This window comes from Protobothrops mucrosquamatus, unplaced genomic scaffold (genome assembly GCF_001527695.2).
Source record: "Protobothrops mucrosquamatus isolate PMUCROS unplaced genomic scaffold, P.Mucros_1.0 scaffold_294, whole genome shotgun sequence".
Taxonomy (NCBI): domain Eukaryota; kingdom Metazoa; phylum Chordata; class Lepidosauria; order Squamata; family Viperidae; genus Protobothrops; species Protobothrops mucrosquamatus.
The window spans coordinates 2789148-2809153 of record NW_015386370.1 but is presented as its reverse complement, the minus strand read 5'-3'; the positions used below and the strand labels follow the sequence as shown (position 1 = coordinate 2809153).

Sequence of the window (20006 nt, the reverse complement as noted above, 5' to 3'; positions counted from 1 at the left end):
CGGGCCTGACCTAGGGTGAATTTTAAATAGGGAAAATTTTTAATGATTTTAAATAGTCACAGCCACTAATATTTGGATTTTAATTGGTTTTTAGAAGGGGTAATTTTGTATATTGTTTTAACATGCTGTGAGCCGCCCTGAGTCCCATGGGGAGAAGGGCGGCATATAAATTTTGTAAAATAAAATAAAATAAATAAATTTTGTAAAATAAAAATAAATAAATAAACCAATAGCAAGCAGTCTTTTCCCGCCTCGCGCTTGCGCGCAAGGCCGGTGCCACTCAGTCTGGTCCTGGGCAGCTTTTGCAATGCCCGGGACTCTTGCATCGTCCCGAGCCTGCTTCTGCAGGCTCAGGACACAACACCTATATTGTCCATAGGACAAGTCTGTCTTTGTAGGGTTTACTCGTAGATTTGTTATGGATCAACTGAATATTCCACTGATCTCTGGCATCTCATTCTCTTAACTCTTAAGTTATCTCGGACAATATATTCTGTCATTTAAAAAGGTTGCTGGGCAAACTTACAGAGGAATAACTTATTTTGCAACTTTAAGAGAGAAAAAAAGCTGAGAAGGGAACACACAAAGCTACAGAGACTAAAATAAAATACAAAGGTCATGAAAGGGCAAGGTACTGCCATATAGGAAAGGTATGCTAAATATTTAAGACTTTGGCACAATGACAGGATACTGGATGAGATCTCATTCACTATGTGAGTGTGCAGCCGCTCAATAAATTAAATAACTAACACTGTTCTCAGAATAGCCTGGGGCAGATGATATGCCACCTGTTGTGGCTCTGTCTTGTGAGCCCCTCTTATCGGAGGAAGACGGCTCCGAACATGAAGGAGAGGAGATGGCCAGGCCTCCCTCTCCAGGACCCTCCTCTTTGGCAAGGCCTCAGGTGTCTCCCGACGGAGAAGAGATTGACCAGGAGCCAGGTGGTTCTGAGACTGGCTAGGAGCCAGGTGTTTCAGATAGTGAGGAAGAGAAGTTGTGGCTGGATCCACGCCAGCGTAGGAGCGACAAGCGTGCGCAGCAGAAAAGGAGACGTGCCAGAGATTAAGCTGAGTCACTGGACCACACCCCACAGGCTATAAAAGGGAGGTGGTGGCCATTTGGACCTCTGTGACGGACAAAAGCTGAATCTCTGGCGAAGTAATTTGCTGTGGCTTTAAACTGTGTGTATTGTTTTTTGTTTCTGTGTGCTTCTGTCTGGTGTCTGGAGAAGTCTTTAACCCTCAGCTGGCTGTTTGGGTGTGTGGGTCGGACATCTTGTCCGTCACCCCGAACATACTCCATCTTGTGGATCGGACATCTTGTCCGTCACCCCGAACATACTCCATCGTTAACCCACGATGGACCAACAGCTGCAGCAGCAGGTACAGCAGCTGATAGATGCCAATCAGCTCCTAGAGCAGCAAGTGACCCAGTTACAGGCTCAACTTGCTTTGGGGAATGCTCCTGCAGCTCTTCCCTCCCCTCCTCCTCCTCCCCGTTCGAGATGCCCAGTGAACGTGCCAGAGAGATTTTCTGGGCAGATGGAGCTGTTCCCGGCCTTCATGGGACAATGCCAACTCTTTATGGCGATGAGGCCGGAGGAGTTTCCGGATGATCGGGCTCGGGTAGCATTTGTGATTAGCTACCTTTCTGGCTCTGCCGCCCAATGGGCCACGCCCCTGTTGTTGCAAAACAGCCCATTGCTCTCGGACTATCCGGGCTTTTTGCAACACCTGCGCGTAACGTACGAGGATCCCCTGTTCAGACGGCAGCGAGGCGCATCAGGGACCTCCGCCAAGGAAAGCGCACCCTGCAGGACTATATCGCTGAGTTCCGACTTCTAGGCCAGGACTCGGCTTGGAATGAGGCGGCGCTGATGGATGCTTTCCAGGACGGCCTCTCGGATGAGCTGCAGGACGAACTGGTGCGGATGGAGGTGCCTCTGACCCCCGATGTCCTGGTGATCCAATGCCTGCGCATCGACGCCCGCCTTCAACGGTGACGGCCTCGTCGGCCCCTTCCGGAACCACCGACAGCTTTGGCACCCCCGCGTTTCGCACCGAGTGTACCCCAGACCACCCCACGCTTTGTGGCAACGGGTGAGGAGCCCATGGAGCTCGGAGCAGCTAGACCTCAACTGACGGCCCAGGAGCGGATGCGGAGACGCCAAGGGGGATTGTGCCTCTATTGCGGCGAGGCTGGACATTTTGCCGCCTCGTGTCCCAGGAAGCGGAGTGGGGCGCTCAAGCCTGTTCCGAAATCTCGGCGTGACCAACTGGAAAACGGGCCAGGCCTGGCCTAGGAGACACCCTGGGCCAGGCACGTGACCATGCCCCACCGGACTCGGTGACTGTGGACTGTGAGCCCCCTCGGCACCTGATTCTGGACACCCGGGTGTTGTTGACCAATCGGTCGGAGGGGCTTCGGGCACACGCGCTGGTGGACTCCGGGGCCACAACGAACTTCATGGACCAGGAGTTTGTGGCCCTTTTTAAGGTTCCCTTGGTTCCGGTGGACCCTCCGTTGAGGGTCGAGACTATCGATGGGCGGGAACTCGTGGTGGGGCCCATCAAATTTGCTACTCAGCCCTTGCGCCTCGCCATTGGGACCCATGAGGAGGCGATCCAGTTTTACGTCACGGCGGACCTTCATTTCCCATTGGTCCTGGGGATGGCCTGGCTTCGGGCCCATGATCCTCAGGTGGCATAGTCGAGAAACACCATCTTGTTCCCAAGCCTGCAGTGTGTCGATCATCACCGCCACACCTGTGCCGGCCAGGACGTCTCCACCCCGGCCGTCTCCTTGCCTCCTGAGCTGACGTCCTTTGCCGATGTGTTCAGTGAAAAAGAGGTGGACTGATTACCTCCGCATTGACCCTATGACTGCCCGGTGGACCTGCTGCCCAATGCACCACTGCCCGTGGGCTGCCTGTATTCCATGTCGGAGCCCGAATTGGCCACCCTACGGGACTTTCTGGACAAAAATCTGGCCCGAGAGTTCATCTAGCCTTCGTCCTCCCCGCTCTCGGCCCCGGTCCTCTTTGTGAAGAAGAAGACGGGGGACTTATGCCTGTGCTGTGATTACCGGCGCCTGAATGCCATCACAGTGCGGAATCGCTACCCCCTGCCGCTCATCCCGGAGCTGATGGAGAGGTTGCGGGAGGCCTCGATCTTCACCAAGCTCGATCTCTGAGGGGCCTACAACCTGGTGCGCATGCGTGAGGGGGACGAGTGGAAGACGGCATTTGGCACCCGATACGGCCACTTTGAGTACACCGTCATGCCATTCGGGTTGACCAACGCCCCCGCGGTCTTCCAGCATCTGATGAATGACGTGTTTCGGGACATGTTGGACCGGTTCGTGGTGATCTACCTGGACAGTATTTTGATTTATTCCCAGACCCAGGAGAGCTACCTCCAGCATGTCCACCAGGTCCTGCAGCGCCTGCGGGAGAACCAACTCTATGCGAAGTTGGAGAAATGTTACTTCTTCCAGACTTCCATAGAGTTCCTCGGGCACATCATCACCTCCGAGGGCATCGCGATGGACCCGCGCAAGGTGGAGGCCTTGCGCAGTTGGGAACCCCCACGTCGGGTGAAAGATGTCCAGCGTCTGCTGGGGTTCGCCAACGATTACCGGACCTTCATCCCGGCCTTCGCCACCCTGACCTTGCCGCTGACCCAACTCCTTCGGAAGAAGGTCCCGTTCCAGTGGGGGCCCCCACAGTAGCAGGCCTTCGAGGTCCTCAAGCAGGCCTTCATCACGGAGCCGGTCCTGAGGCATCCCAATCCACACCGTCCGTTCGTGGTCGAGACGGATGCATCCAATGTGGCGATTGGAGCGGTACTGCTACAGGCCCCGGTGGATGGCGGCACTCTTTTTCCCTGCGCTTATTACTCCCGGAAACTCAATCCTTCCAAGCGCAACTACACCATCTGGGAAAAGGAGTTGCTGGCTATCAAGACCGCGTTCGAGGCTTGGCGGCATCACCTTGAGGGGGCCCAACACCAGGTGGAGGTGCGGACGGACCATCGGAACTTAGAGCACCTCACCACAGCCAGGAAGTTGAACCAGCGGCAGATCCGGTGGTCGTTTTTCGCCCGGTTCAACTTCCACGTCGTGTACATTCCGAGTAACCTCAACCAGAGGGCGAACGCGCTATCCCGCAAGCCGGAATACTTCTGCCCCAAGGACTCCCTTCCCCCATGGATGGTGCTGCCAGCAGAATCCTTGGCTGCAATCCAGGAACCGGCAGACTTGCGGGCTCGGGTGCTGGAAGCGCAGCGCCGTGATGACTGGTCACAGCAACGGAAAGCGGAAGTCGGCCCAGCGTCCCCCTGGACCTTGGAGGAAGGCTTGCTGAAACACCGGGGCCGGCTGTACGTGCCCACGAGTCCGCTCCAAGCCCTCGTCATGAACCAGTGCCATGAAAACCCCGCGGCGGGGCATTCCGACCTCTTTAAGACCTTGCACTTGGTGACATGGACTTTTTGGTGGCCTCGGGTACGGCATGATGTGCACGCGTACGTGACGTCCTGTGCGACGTGCCGACAGGCCAAATCCGCGTCCGGCCCAGCGCCGGGACTCCTCCAGCCGCTGCCGACACCGGAGAGACCGTGGGGTGCCATCTCCATGGACTTCTTAACAGATCTACCACTGTCCGCCACGTTCACGACCATCCTTGTGGTGGTGGACATGCTCACCAAGATGGCCCATTTCATCACGTGCCGCGGACTGCCATCGGCCCGCACCACGGCCCATCTGTTCCTGCAGCACATCTTTCGCCTCCATGGCCTGCCAGATAGGGTGGTGTCAGACCGCGGAGCCCAGTTCACGGCCCGCTTCTGGAAAAGCCTCATGGCCGCGCTGGAGGTGCAGGTGTGTCTGTCGTCGTCGCACCATCCGGAGACTGACGGGGGCACAGAGAAGGTCATCGGCATCCTGGAGCAGTACCTCCGCTGTTTTGTCAACCAGCGGCAGGACAACTGGGCCGAGTACCTTCCCCTGGCGGAGTTTGCCTTCAACAACTCCCAACACACCTCCACCCAGATGACCCCGTTCCATGCCAATGTCGGCTACCATCCATGGCTTTTCCCATTGTCCATCTCGGATTCCCCTGTTCCCGAGACCCAGGACTTCCTCTCAGAGCTGCAGGCGGTGCAGCAACTGGTGAGGTGGCAGCTGATCCGGGCAAAAGAGGACTATAAACGGGTAGCCAACTGCTCTCGACGGGCAACGCCACCGTTGGACGTCGGAGATCGGGTGTGGCTTTCCACGAAACAGCTCCCCACGGACCGGCCGGTGAAGAAACTGGACCATCGTTTTATTGGTCCCTTCCCCGTCGAGGCAGTCATCAGCCCGGTGGCCTACCGGTTGACCCTACCACGCTCCATGCGGATCCGCCCCGTTTTCCATAGGTCCTTCCTGGTCCCTGAGGCCCCAGCGAGTCATCTCCGACGCCTGCCGACGCCTGGGCCCCCAGCCGCAGCCGATGAGGAGGACACCTCGACGTACGAGGTGGACAGTATCTGGGACTCCCGTTGGCTGAAGTGTTGCTTCCAATACCTCATCCCCTGGAAGGGATACGGCCCCGGGGATTTCAGCTGGGTGGACGCTTCTTCCGTTCAGGCCCCTGACCTGGTATAGGCCTTTCACGATCGGTTCCCGTCCCGACCACATCCCGACCGGCAGACCCAGGGGAAGGGCCCTGCGGTGGGGGATAGTGTTGTGGCTCCGTCTTGTGAGCCCCTCTTATCGGAGGAAGATGGCTCCAAACATGAAGGAGAGGAGATGGCCAGGCCTCCCTCTCCAGGACCCTCCTCTTTGGCAAGGCCTCAGGTGTCTCCTGATGGAGAAGAGATTGACCAGGAGCTAGGTGTTTATGAGATTGGCCAGGAGCCAGGTGTTTCAGATAGTGAGGAAGAGAAGTTGTGGCTGGATCCACGCCAGCGTAGGAGCGACAAGCGTGCGCAGCAGAAAAGGAGATGAGCCAGAGATTAAGCTGAGTCACTGGACCACACCCCACAGGCTATAAAAAGGGAGGTGGTGGCCATTTGGACCTCTGTGACGGACAAAAGCTGAATCTCTGGCGAAGTAGTTTGCTGTGGCTTTAAACTGTGTGTATTGTTTTTTGTTTCTGTGTGCTTGGAGTAAAAGGTCTTGGCCGGCAGCTACGGAGCTGCTGCCAAATTTCTTATCGGTGAAGTGGTGTCTGGAGAAGTCTTTAACCCTCGGCTGGCTGTTTGGGTGTGTGGGTCGGACAGGGACAGAACACCACCTTACATGCTACCTTGGGCAATTATAAAAAGATTCTGTGCCTTTGATAAAATTTTCATATTATCATTAAGATGGGATATCATGGCACCATGGTGAGAAGGGTTTAAATGCTTTAATTGTTTTATTGATTTTGTGGTGAGTCATATAGGATTATTGTATAAGATTGGCAGCCATATCAATCTTAAATAAATACTTTAAAAACCCACTTGTATAAAGTTGTAGTCCTAGAATCAGTGATAGCTAAAATGAACTTGAGTGTTATTAAAACTATCACTTGAAAGCTGCCAGGACTGGTACTCTGAAAAGCAGCATCCTATTTTTCAATCAGGAAATGATATTTAAAATAATTACTAGATATGTTAATACCTGTAAATTAAATTCTAGATAAGGAAAATGTTTTGGCTTCAAGGACAACACAGATTACTTATTGGTGTCTTGAGAGCCAGTCCTCAGTCATACATTGTCCACCCTCCCCACTCCAACCTATCTAACGTTTCTATTCCTCCAGTAACATTATTTCTGTTTGCTGACTTTCCACTGCACCTTGATAGCAATAATTATGAGTTGCACAAAAAAGGAATTGGTTTCTTCTTTGTACTGCTACTTCAAATAATTGCAAGGGATAAGAAAACTGTATCTGAAATTCTGCTTCCGACTCTGGATTCCGAAAAGATGGGTTTTTTTATCAGAGAATTTATCAAATATTAGGATCCAGTTATTTCAGGGCAAACAAGAGCTCCAAGCTTCTAGACTTTCAGAGGTTTGCAGTCCAGTCCAGAATTGTAAGTAGCTGAGGCCCTGATGACTTGGATTAGGCAAACTGAAAGCAGCACTTGTCAGCCCTACAAGGTAGACCAGACCAAAAAACAATTGCCATGTAGGCCTAAATCTATTTTTATAAATATGCTTCCCCTCCTCTCTTTTTTACATTTTAATTCTTCCATTCAATTGTATCTACCCCATGGAGACTGCCTGGACAAGTCCCTGCATTTTTCTTGGCAAGATTTCTTTAAAAAATGGTTTGCCATCACTTCCTTTCTACACAGGAGAAAAAAGTGACTGGTCCTAGGTTACCTAGCTGCATTTACTCTAAGGTGGACTAGAATTCACAGACTCCCAGTTTCTAGCCTGATGCTTTAACCACTACACCAACCCCCCTCTTTTATACATTAGAGGAAATGCCTGTCTGAGATATTTTTGTAACCTTCCCTCCTAATCTGGGCTTAAGCAATATCTCTTTATTCTTTACACCACCACAGAGAACGTGAGTTATTGAGGGTTCGTGCTTAGTGACAAAGCATTGAGCAAATAGGTGCCCTAATAAATAAAGTTTTCTCAACGGAGAGCTGAAACAACTAAGGAGCCAGCTGATCCTCAGCCATTCTCTGCCCATAGCTGCTGAGCATCATACCTAGTTGGATATACCTGGCCTCAGAAAAAGCCAACCTCAGAGTTGGTAGTGAAGAAAGAAAAACTGATTCCCAGCTCTAACATATCCTGCGTAAACAGAAGAGGTAGCTAGTATCCAAGAATTTATGACAGATATTGTAGCCACCTACTTAACTATGGCTAAATAATGGACTGGTCGGTATTTAGTTGGCATCAATGTACAGCATCTTGAGCTATATGCTGAAAGAAATGTGAGACACGCTTTTTTTTAATTAAGAAGGCAAAATAGCATATTACTGTAGAATACCTGTGTTTAGGTTTCAAGCCATAATGAGAATGATCGACTCTGCTATTTAATTTGTACTGTATCAATTGTTCGATCATGGACAAGCGAAGACATTGCTTCAGGAATAAATGAGTTCGACTACTTAATACAATGTCAAGTGGATAGCCTTTATCACCAACACGGCCTAATATCCATGCTCCTTGGCGAGTGCTGAGAAAAACCTGAACAACATAGAGAAAGACAGTATCTTAAACTAATAAATTCACTAACAATTTTTTCTTGCTAGCATTTTTTTTGTCATTCCCCAAATCATTATTAAAGTATCTGCTAGATGCCAATGTACATAAAGTGAATACAGTGTTTCCCCAAAAATAAGAGCCAGTCTTATATTTTTTTGGCCTCCAAAAGAGGCACTGGATCTTATTTTCGGTGGGATGTCTTATTTTTTTCATGTACAGGAGGCAGAGAGTGCAGGGACTGATGGGAGTGGGAGCACTGCTACACCAGCCCTGCCCTCTCCGTCCCACAGTCTGCTTGCCTGCATCCACAACGAACCAACCCCTTGGTGCGCCCTGGCCTCTGCCCGCCCTGCCTGCTGGCCCTGCTGCCACTGAAACACTTATTGGCTATGGCATGCAGGGAAACAAAAAAAGTTTGTGGGACTAAAAAAAAAGTTCAACCAGACGTTCCAACTTCATGAGATCTATTTTTTTGTGAGAAGTTGGAAGGTCTGATTGGACTTTTTTTTCTTTAGTCCCACAAATTTGTTTTGTTTCCCTACATGCGATGGCAGAGAAATGCAATGGAGAAACATGATGAAGCTGGAAATCAGGTTAGCGAAGAAACACTTGGGGGAAGCGAGGGCATATGGGTGGTGGTGGGGGGGGCAAGCTTTCCAGCTCAGCATAGGCATCCAGGCGGGTGCTCAGCAGCCCAAAGGCAGAGGCATAGGTGGCATGATTCCCCCGGCAGCCACTGGCGAAGGGGCCCTGGCAGGCTGACAGTGGGGTGGCGCTCCGGAGGTTGTATGGTAGATCTGGGTCGACTCGCCCAGTGCCCAGCAGGAGCCTCCCAGCAGGGTGACTCAGAGCAGTGCGGCCAGGAGGGCAAAAAGCCCTCACAAGGCCAGAAGCAACATGGGCAGCCAGTTGGCGCTCACCGCAGCTGATAAGTGTCCCAGGAGCAGAAGGGCCAGCAGGCAGGTTGGGTGGAGATCGGCGTGCACGAAGAGCTTGGCCCATGAGTACCACAAGAACAGCAGCAGAGTGACGACCAGAGCCAAGGTCAGGCAGGGAAGCGGCAGGTCGTGCAGCAGCTGCATGGCCAGTGCAAGGAGCTGCTCCTGCCGCAGCCCATCTGTCTGGCAAAAGAGCAGCCTGGCCTGGGTACCACCGGCTCAAAGCAGCAGCAGGTGCAGCAGGCCCAGCAGCCCAGCCTTGGGGCCAGCCAGGCGACAGTGCAGCAGCTTCTGAAATCGATCCAGGGAAGAACGGACAGCTGAGGAGGCACTTTCTTCCTTTTCAGCCCTTTCTGCAGTCCCTTAAAGAGCCAAGTGGCAATTGCTCAGGGAGAAAAGAAGGTGAGGGTGTGTGTGAAGAAATATTCCTCCCCCCCACAGGTGCTCCTGATGCAAGCAACGTCAGCTGGCCGTGTCCCCATCTGCCTGGTGATCCTACTGTAGCTTGGGCTTACTCTTGGGGTAGGACTTATATTAGACCTGTGGTGACGAACCTATGGCACGTGTGCCACAGGTGGCATGCAGAGCCCTCTCTGTGGGCACGTGTGCCATTGCCCCAGTCCTAGGCCTTCAGCTGGGTTTTATAAAACTGTTTCGCTTTAGGCCTCCACCGCCGTGTCCCAAAAATAAAAAAAAGTTTCAATCAATCAATCAATCAATCGAATTCAACTTCTCGCTGGGAAAAAACAGACCTCGCAAAGTTGGAATTGATTGATTGAACTTTTTAGTCCCATCCAGTGTGCCATTACCACCGCAGCCATGCCCACCCAATGGGGCCACACCCACCCAATTGGCAACCCCCACCTAATGGGCCACGCCCACCCAGCACCCAACAATACATAAGTGGGTTTTGGGTTGCAGTTTGGGCACTCGGTCTCTAAAATGTTCGCCATTACTGTATTAGGCCCACCCCCAAAAATCATGCTAGGGCTTATTTTCAGAATAGGTCATATTTTGGGGAAAACATGGTAGAGATGGAAAAATGAAGTGAACCTGGAAATTATCTCATTATTCTTTGACCCTGGATAAATTGTTGTAGAAATAATTTCCAATATTTTTTCTGTTTTATTTTCAGTTTTACAATATTTAATTCTCATCAAGAATACAAAGATCTAATTGAAGATAATGCAATTTTGGGTTACATTTACTGTTTTTCTGTCTCTTTGTTAGTTATGTCTGATGATTGCCACATCAGCTGCACATTCCCCATTAAAAAAAATGTGCATTTATATTTCCTGCTTTTCCCCCTTCAGCATCTTGGTAGATTTTCTAGTGAATCTAGTTTACATCACATACACTAAAAATCCACATTGAATTTTCCTTCCACTGAACCAAAAAGCGGGAGGGGGGTAAAGAAGAAAGGGGGAGGGATAGATGCTATTCCAAATTTAGGGTATCCAATGGAATCTGGATGTATTTTCAGTATCGGAATGGGACAACTCACCATGGCCAACTTGCCGGGGCCAACTCACTACTGCCAATTCATCATGGCCAATTCACCAATGACCAGATCACCATGGCCAACTTGCCACGGACACTTCACCGTGGACAATTTGTCATGGAACAACTCAGCACAGGACAATTCAATAGTTTTATTTAATTATTTTAAATAATTAAAATTATTTTAATATTTATCATTCACATTTCATTTTGTCCCTCCTTTTGCATTCTTTCTTTAATGATTCTATTTCACCATTTCTTCAATATTATGTAGATGTCAGATCTGCTATCTTCAGCTTCTATGCTTTGCTGGCCTCCTGCCATAAAATGGAAGGAAGAAGGGGGGAGAAGGAATTTAGAGTAATAAAGTTGGGGCATGGGAATGTGAAGACAAACTGTGGGAGGGAGAGACAGCCTTGACAGAAACCAGAAGTTCCGAGCCAGAATAAACCAACTACCAAGGACAACTGGCCTGGGAACAGAATGCAAAACTGCATCAAGTGGTGCCAAACAACCAAGCAGTTCCCAAAACATCTAAATGGTATGCTATTGTACACTGATGGACTGGTCAAAGGGAGGAGGGCCATAGAAAGGGGAAAAGTGTAACCTTTCTGTGGGAATATTCAGATCTAGCCTTATTTTTGCTGCAACCACTTAACCTTAGTAAAAAAACCTATCACTTCAACCAAATGGAGTCGAGGGTCTTTCTTTCCTAAAGATCTGAACTGGGTCAGGCCTGACATTAGGCTAGATCTGAATATTCTTGCACAAAGGTTACACTTTTCCCCTTTCCAGAAAGTAACTTTTGTCCCGTGGCAAGTTGTCCCATGATGAGTTGGCCATGGCGAATGGTCCCATGGGAAGTTGGCTATGGCAAGTTGACTGTGGCGAGTTAGCCATGGCAAGTTGGCTGTGATCAGTTGGCTGCGGCAAGTACAGATGAAAATTGTTGGCAAAAAGACACAGAACTGCATTGGTTCAATAAACCTATCTTCTAATTTCATAGACATTTGCATGATGATGATAAATCTGATATAACACCCAATGAAGCCTCTAGTAGCAACTGGATGGAGAAAGGAAATGACAGGCAAAAGAATGCTTTGGCACAACTGAGTTTATTTTTGAGGAGATGCTGAGAGTGTAAAGCTCTTGCAAAAAGAGACAGTGTCTAAAATGGGAGACACTCTGAAGGCAGCAACCATAGGTGACAATTATATATACCTGAAACAATGACATCTAAGACATGAATTGTGTTATAACAACATTCAGCATAGGTAAATGGCTGGGTCCCTCTTTTTGCTGGGAGGTTACACATTAAAAAAGTATTATTGTATTATGGCATTTGTCTCTTCATTTTATCATTCAACTATTGATAATATGCTGAGGGCAGCTTCATATGGAATAGAGCTTTTCACAGCTGTGTCATGAATTGTGGCCCTGTATCAGAAACAAGATGATTGGGCAAGGTTGTCTTCAGTGTGTGTGTGTGTGTGTGTGCCCATGCCCTTGGTAACAAGATGCAAATAGGATGTGGGTGATTGTGGGCAAGGCTTGCAGAGATGCTAGAGAGGGAACATGGTAAGAGTTTGCTAACAGATGCAAAAGTAAGGAAGCAAGTACAAGCAGTTGGAGTTGTGTATTTTCAGTGAGGTTTGTGAAGGTATCAAGAAGCCAAGCCTAGGCAGATAGGAGAGATGACAGCAGAGGTATTGGGAAGTAGAACAAAGAGCATGCATATGCACCATAGCTTATTGGAGGCTAAGAGAAGACAGTTCAGTCAGTCTGTCATCAGAAAACACACAACGCCTTCAAAAGTGCCAAGGAAAGATCCAAAAACTTGATCAAGAACATACTGTGGTCAAAATGTAGTAGCAATTTGACTTCCGGTTTACCGAGACTTCCAGTTTGCCGATGCGGCTGCCATGGACATCTGGAAGGTGAGCTCCGTCTTCTGCATTCAGTTTCACATCACTGGGGGACCCTGGAAAGGGTTGAAAGTCGCTCTGTAGGGGTGACCAGCAAGGAGGGGATCCCCGCTTGATCGCGGGAGGGTGGTAGCCCTTCTGCTCGATCCGGGGCAGCCTTCCAATCTGGCGGATGAAAGACTGGCCATAGCAATATGGCTCGTCACTAGGCTGCAGACAGCCAGTCACACTTACCACAAGGCAACTATAAAGCAGCGCGGATGAGACTGGGTGAGATCTACCTCTCTTAAATCCTAACTATTTTTTCCTGCATAAGCTGCTTAAAGTACTTTCCTCCCTGTGGAGAGGGAAGGGAGATTTTATCCCTCCCTCTAGAAAAAGCGGCGACTGACTATCCAGGAGAGTTTAAAAATGTTGCAAGAATAACCTGATCCTAAATTGGAATTTTATTTCTTAAAGTTTGTGGACTAAAAAACTTTCTATTCTTACTGAAGACCTGGGTTTTTACCTATAAAAAAGAAGCAAAACTGAAAAGATTATGAAAGCATTGGATTCAAAAGAAAACTTTAAATTAAGGGCGACATCTTGTGGCTAAACCTGATTTTACAATTTGTTATTGCTTAAATAACAATAGATAAGACCTATGTAACCTTGAAACATTAGCTGTGAGAAGCCCAGCTATGTTCCATACTCAGTGACAAAACCTTTTTTCCTGCATTCTCTGATTGTAAAGCTTTTAATCTAATACGCTACTAAGAGAATATGGAGGAAGATGAGGAACAGATTCTTTTTATGTTGAAAGCAATTCATCAAACTATTCTAACAGCTACTGATGAAATAATAGGTTATAGAAAAGAACAAGATGCCAGCCCAGAGATACAAACTCAAACTTTGACTATAACTAAAAAATTAATTACACAGAATATAACAGAAAAAGTGGAAGATTAAATATTACGACAGAAGACTCAACTGATCAACAAATATAGTCAATGGAAAATCCAGAAAAGAGACTAACAATATGGAAAAGGGAAAAGATTTTCTACATAAATCAGAAGAAACCTGAGGATCAAGAACAGATTGAAGAGAAGATAAATAGTTCAGGGCAACCATGTCGAGATGGAAAAATAGAGAGATGATTTGTTAGCCCTCTCAAAAAAATGGCAATTGGATGGTTCTTTCTATGTCACACAATATACATAACAACGTAGGGAGATTTATTGGATGATTCAAAAGCATAGACATGGAAGACGATTTGGCAAAGCAAGCAAGCAAGAATAAGATTGAAGAAAATTGGGGTTTTGACTTATTAGTGAGAATTAAAATAGAATATACTCAAATAGATGTGTATTTTGAATACTAGATATTGTTATGAGTGGAGATAAAGAAAACTTTGGTTATTTAAAACTTGGAAATAGAAATATTAACAGTTGAATTTGAACATTGATTTGCTTATAAAGGTTAATTGTAAAGGTAATTAAGATTTATATAAGCTAAAAATTTATCGATGTTTTTGTTTAGTGGCAATAAAAAAATTACCAGCTTAAATATGAGATAGTAGATATTAAGAGAAGAACAGAGGAAGTATTAAATGTTGAAATAAGAGAAATTTTGGTTACTAAATTTAAGATATTTGGAAATTATCAGAAAATAAGAATATTATGTTGTATTATTAATTGGTTGGTGTAAGATGGTGAGAATTCAAATGATAAGATGTGTATCCTGAACATTAGATCTTGTGATGAATTGTGGTAAAAGGAAATTGGGATTATTTAAAACTTGGAAATTATAAATATTAAATGTTGAATTTAAATATTAATGGGAAACTAAAAATTGGGAAAAACTAACCAGGACATTGATTGTCTAAAAAGATTGAATGTTAAAACAACTAGGATATGTATAAACAAAATTATTGATAAATGTAAGAAAGTTATTTTTTTTTAATTGATATAGTAAGAATTGTATTAATTTAAATATGAGACAGTAAATACTAAGGGGAAAAGAGAGGAAATATTTAATGTAATAATTTGAGATCTGTACTAAAGATATTTGTATGTTATTGAATTATTGACTAACTCAGCTGCCATGTTGCTTTTCAAATATTTAAATGTGAAATCAGAAAATCAATAAAAAATATTTTTTTTAAAGTAACAGCAATCTGGTGCAAGAATACACAAAGTACAAAACTTGCAGCAACAGAAGGCAGTCCCTGCATGGCTTAAATCTTCTCCTCGCCCAGCATGCACAAATGAAGCTTTCCTTGCTCAGTAGTTGCCAATAACAAAGAATCAGGTACCTGCAAAGTCAGTGCCTTGCCACTTACAAGGTTCTTACCTTGGCAGGATATAGGATTCTTAGGCAGGGAAGTGGATCTTCCCCACTCCTTGGGCAAAAAAATGAATTGGGCCTAGCTGAGGAGTGATTTGATAAGAGCATCAGTGTTTGATTCAGTGTCTGCTGAATCTGCACAGCATCTTGGAAACTGACAGTGAGGACATGACAATAACAGGGAACAGCCACCAAAGACTAAATTTCAACTACAACAGGAATGTAATAAGAGTTTCTTCATTCTCAAGAAAAGATAGGTAGAAGACAAAGGAAAAACAAAAGTAGATGATCTACTATATCAGAGCCTTTATATAGGTGTCATTTTGGAACAAATGGCTTGATCACTTGGAAAAGTAGTTTCCTTTCTATCCCCAGGGTCAGCCAGGTGCTTGGGAACAAATACATACAGACAGGTAAGTATTAGAAATTGGGGGATCATAAAGCAAGAAATACTCTGGCTGATAAAGAATTATTTTTTTAATTATTTGACCTGAAAAGGTAAGAAATAAGAATGTTTAAACAAGAACAGAATTGTGTCCAACTGAGTTGTTACTATTTGAACTTATGAGAACATTTTAGTGTTCCAAAGTCTTGTGGTCAGTCTGGATTTCAAAATGATGTTCCAGAACTAGGGAATACAAACTATAGCGCCACTGTGGGTCTAGGAATTGACAAGCATGGTTAAATATGTTTTTTTAAAATAAGATATTTTAAAATAAGATATTAAAGTTTCAATAGTAGTTTTTTCAACATATAAATTTTATCTGATACAAAGCTACTGATCAAATTTTACTATGCCAATTTCAATATATAAATATGCTAGATTTTTCTAGTGCTGAAAAGCTCAAAGTAAAAATGTACTTTTTGACTGTTTAGTCCCATAGACTCTCCACTGAATTATATATAATAATCCTAATTTTAGTGAACATTTAATTATAAATATAATTCCTGCATAGGGCTGGTAGAGATCCTCCAGATCACTGCAACACTTGCCAATCTATGAAATTAGAAGATAGGTTTATTTTAACCAATGCAGTTCTGTGTCTTTTTGCCAACAATTTTCATCTGTACTTGCCGCAGCCAACTGATCACAGCCAACTTGCCATGGCTAACTCGCCACAGTCAACTTGCCATAGCCAACTTCCCATGGGACCATTTGCCATGGCCAACTCATCATGGGACAACTTGCCACGGGACAAAAGTTACTTTCTGGAAAGGGGAAAAGTGTAACCTTTGTGCAAGAATATTCAGATCTAGCCTAATGTCAGGCCTGACCCAGTTCAGATCTTTAGGAAAGAAAGACCCTCGACTCCATTTGGTTGAAGTGATAGTTTTTTTTACTAAGGTTAAGTGGTTGCAGCAAAAATAAGGCTAGATCTGAATATTCCCACAGAAAGGTTACACTTTTCCCCTTTCTATGGCCCTCCTCCCTTTGACCAGTCCATCAGTGTACAATAGCATACCATTTAGATGTTTTGGGAACTGCTTGGTTGTTTGGCACCACTTGATGCAGTTTTGCATTCTGTTCCCAGGCCAGTTGTCCTTGGTAGTTGGTTTATTCTGGCTCGGAACTTCTGGTTTCTGTCAAGGCTGTCTCTCCCTCCCACAGTTTGTCTTCACATTCCCATGCCCCAACTTTATTACTCTAAATTCCTTCTCCCCCCTTCTTCCTTCCATTTTATGGCAGGAGGCCAGCAAAGCATAGAAGCTGAAGATAGCAGATCTGACATCTACATAATATTGAAGAAATGGTGAAATAGAATCATTAAAGAAAGAATGCAAAAGGAGGGACAAAATGAAATGTGAATGATAAATATTAAAATAATTTTAATTATTTAAAATAATTAAATAAAACTATTGAATTGTCCTGTGCTGAGTTGTTCCATGACAAATTGTCCACGGTGAAGTGTCCGTGGCAAGTTGGCCATGGTGATCTGGTCATTGGTGAATTGGCCATGATGAATTGGCAGTAGTGAGTTGGCCCCGGCAAGTTGGCCATGGTGAGTTGTCCCATTCCGATACTGAAAATACATCCAGATTCCATTGGATACCCTAAATTTGGAATAGCATCTATCCCTCCCCCTTTCTTCTTTACCCCCCTCCCGCTTTTTGGTTCAGTGGAAGAAAAATTCAATGTGGATTTTTAGTGTATGTGATGTAAACTAGATTCACTAGAAAATATTTTATTATTTGAAACAACATAAAAATGATTTTTGTTTACAAGAAACTCACATTACAGCTAAAGATCAAAAATATTTGTCCAACTCATGGTTGGGTATACATTTTATGGCACATGCGCCGCAGAAAAGAGGTGGAGTAGTAGTTTATATCAGGAAAGACTTTCAACCCAAATTGATTGATGCTGATTTAGAAGGAAGATATGTTTTTGTTGAAATATTATTGAATGGGAAGAAATGTCTTATTATTGGATTATACGCCCCAAATCAATAGCAGAAACAGTTTTATAAATTGTTATATCGGAAACTAAACCAACTGGATTATAAATCAGTTATTATGATGGGGGATTGGAATGGTGTTTTAGATTCAAGAAAAGACAAGAAAGGTTCTTGTAAAATGCTTAATTCAATATTGCCTAAAACTTTTTTTGATTTGAAAGATGAACTGGAATTAAAAGACATATGGCGGGAGAGAAATATGGAAGAAAGGGATTTTACTTTTTTTTCGGACAGGCACCAATCTTATTCTAGAATTGATTTTTTTAAATTACTAATGATTTTTGTTCTAGGGTGAAGAATATTAAGATTTTTCCCAGGACATTGTCAGATCATAGTCCGGTATGGATGGAGTTACTTGCTGAAGAAGGGAGTAGAAGGACTTGGAGAGTGAATGAAAATTTATTTAGATATGATATAAATTTACAGAAATGTAGAGATCGATTGAAAGAATTTTTTTTGTTGAATATGCACAAAGGTACTTCAATTTCAATGGTCTAGGATGCTAGTAAAGCATATATGAGAGATAATTTGATTTATATGAATAATGTTCATAGGCGTAAACAAGTGCAAAAACGTAAAGAGTTGGAGGAAGAGATTAAATTGAAAGAACAGGCCTTTATTTTGAATCCACTGGATAATAATTTAAAAGTATCTATTACTGTGCTTAGGGAACAATTTAATATGTTAATAGCAGATCAGATGGCAACTAGTTTAAGGTATATGAAATATAACACATTTTCTAATGCAAACAAACCAGGAAGGTGGTTGGCCTATCAATTACGAAAGAAGCAGAAATTAAGAATTATAGAGAAAATAGATTATAATGGTAAAATGACATCTCAACAAAACCTGATTAAAAAAAGTTTTTTGGATTTTTATTCTAAGTTATATGCTTCCGAGAAAATACAAGTTGAACAAATAGATAATTACTTACAGGAGGCACACTTTCCTAGATTGTCAGACAATCAAAGGGAGAAAATGAATTGCCCAATCACGTTGGAGGAGATAAAGGGGGCAATTAAGCAATTAAAACTTGGTAAGGCACCAGGTACAGATGGATTTACAGCAATTTATTATAAGATGTTATCAGAAGAAATGATAGAACCATTAAGGGAATTGTTTAATAGTATTTTGTTGGGTGAAGCGGTACCTCCCTCCTGGAGAACTGCTTTTATATCATTAATACCCAAGGAGGGTCAGGATTTGACTCAACCTAAGAATTATAGACCTATATCTTTATTGAATACAGATTATAAGATTTTTTCAAAAGTACTGGCAAATAGATTAATGCAAGTGTTGAATCAATTGATCCATAGTGATCAATCTGGATTTATAACTGGAAGATATATGAAACATAATGTAAGACAAATTATTAATTTAATTGAATATTTGGATAAGAATAATCAAATTCCTGCTGCTTTTATCTTTTTAGATGCTGAAAAAGCATTTGATCAATTAGACTGGGGTTTTTTGTTTCAAGTTATAGATAGAATGAATTTTGGGGGGGAATTTTTGTCCGCCCTTAAGGCTATTTATCAACAGCAATCAGCACAGATTATAGTTAATGGGGGGGTAACAGAAGCATTTAAAATTGAAAAAGGAACTAGACAAGGATGTCCATTATCTCCATTGTTATTTGTGTTAACAATGGAGATTTTATTAATTAAAATTCGGGAGTCTTCTATAATAAAAGGAATTAAGGTTAATAAGATTGAGTATAGATTAAGAGCTTTTGCAGATGACCTAGTGTTAACATTAACTCAGCCAACAGATTTGGTAATTGATTTGGTTGAAATTATTGCACAGTATGGGAAAGTTTCTGGTTTTAAGATTAATTGTAATAAGACTAAAATATTACCGAAAAATATGTCTATGAATGATAAAGATAAGTTAGTTATGCTTACAGGTTTTGAAATGGTTAAAAAGGTAAAATATTTGGGAGTTTACATTACAGCTACTAATGCTAAATTGTATAAGAATAATTATGAATCTTTATGGCTTAAGGTGCAAAAGGATTTCAATGATTGGAAAAAATTGCAATTATCTTTATTGGGGAGAATCTCAGCAGTAAAAATGAATATTCTCCCAAAGTTTCTTTTCTTGTTTCAAATGATCCCTATTTTAAAAAAAGATGCTAATTTGGAGGATTGGCAGAAGGGTATTAATAAGTTCATTTGGGCAGGCAAGAAGCCAAGAGTTAAGTTTAAGATTATGCAAGATATAAGAGAACGAGGACTTAAAGCCCCTAATTTAAAATTGTATTATGATGCGGTGGTTTTGACATGGATTAGTGATTGGTTAAATTTAACAAATAAGAATATACTTTCTCTTGAAGGATGGGATTTGTTATTTGGTTGGCAGGCATATTTAATTTATGATAAAAAGGTAGATACTAATTTCAAGGTTCATATTTTAAGGAGTGCTCTATTGAGAGTTTGGAAGAAATATTATTATAAATTAAATTATAAAATTGCTATTTGGGCAACTCCGGGACAGGTGATAGAGGGGATATCTAGGGGAGTTAACTTGGATAAAGTTTCCTATAAGGAATTACTTCGTCCGGTAGGACAAGACTGGCAACTTAAATCTTTAGTAGATTTGAAACAAGAAAATATTGAATATTCTTGGTTTTATTATAACCAATTGACAATGAGGTGGCGTATGGATCAAAG

General features: G+C 43.9%; 1 pseudogene; it reads right to left on the bottom strand.

The window, feature by feature from the left end:
• Positions 1-20006, bottom strand: part of LOC114923940 — a 90897-nt pseudogene that overhangs the window by 41992 nt on the left and 28899 nt on the right.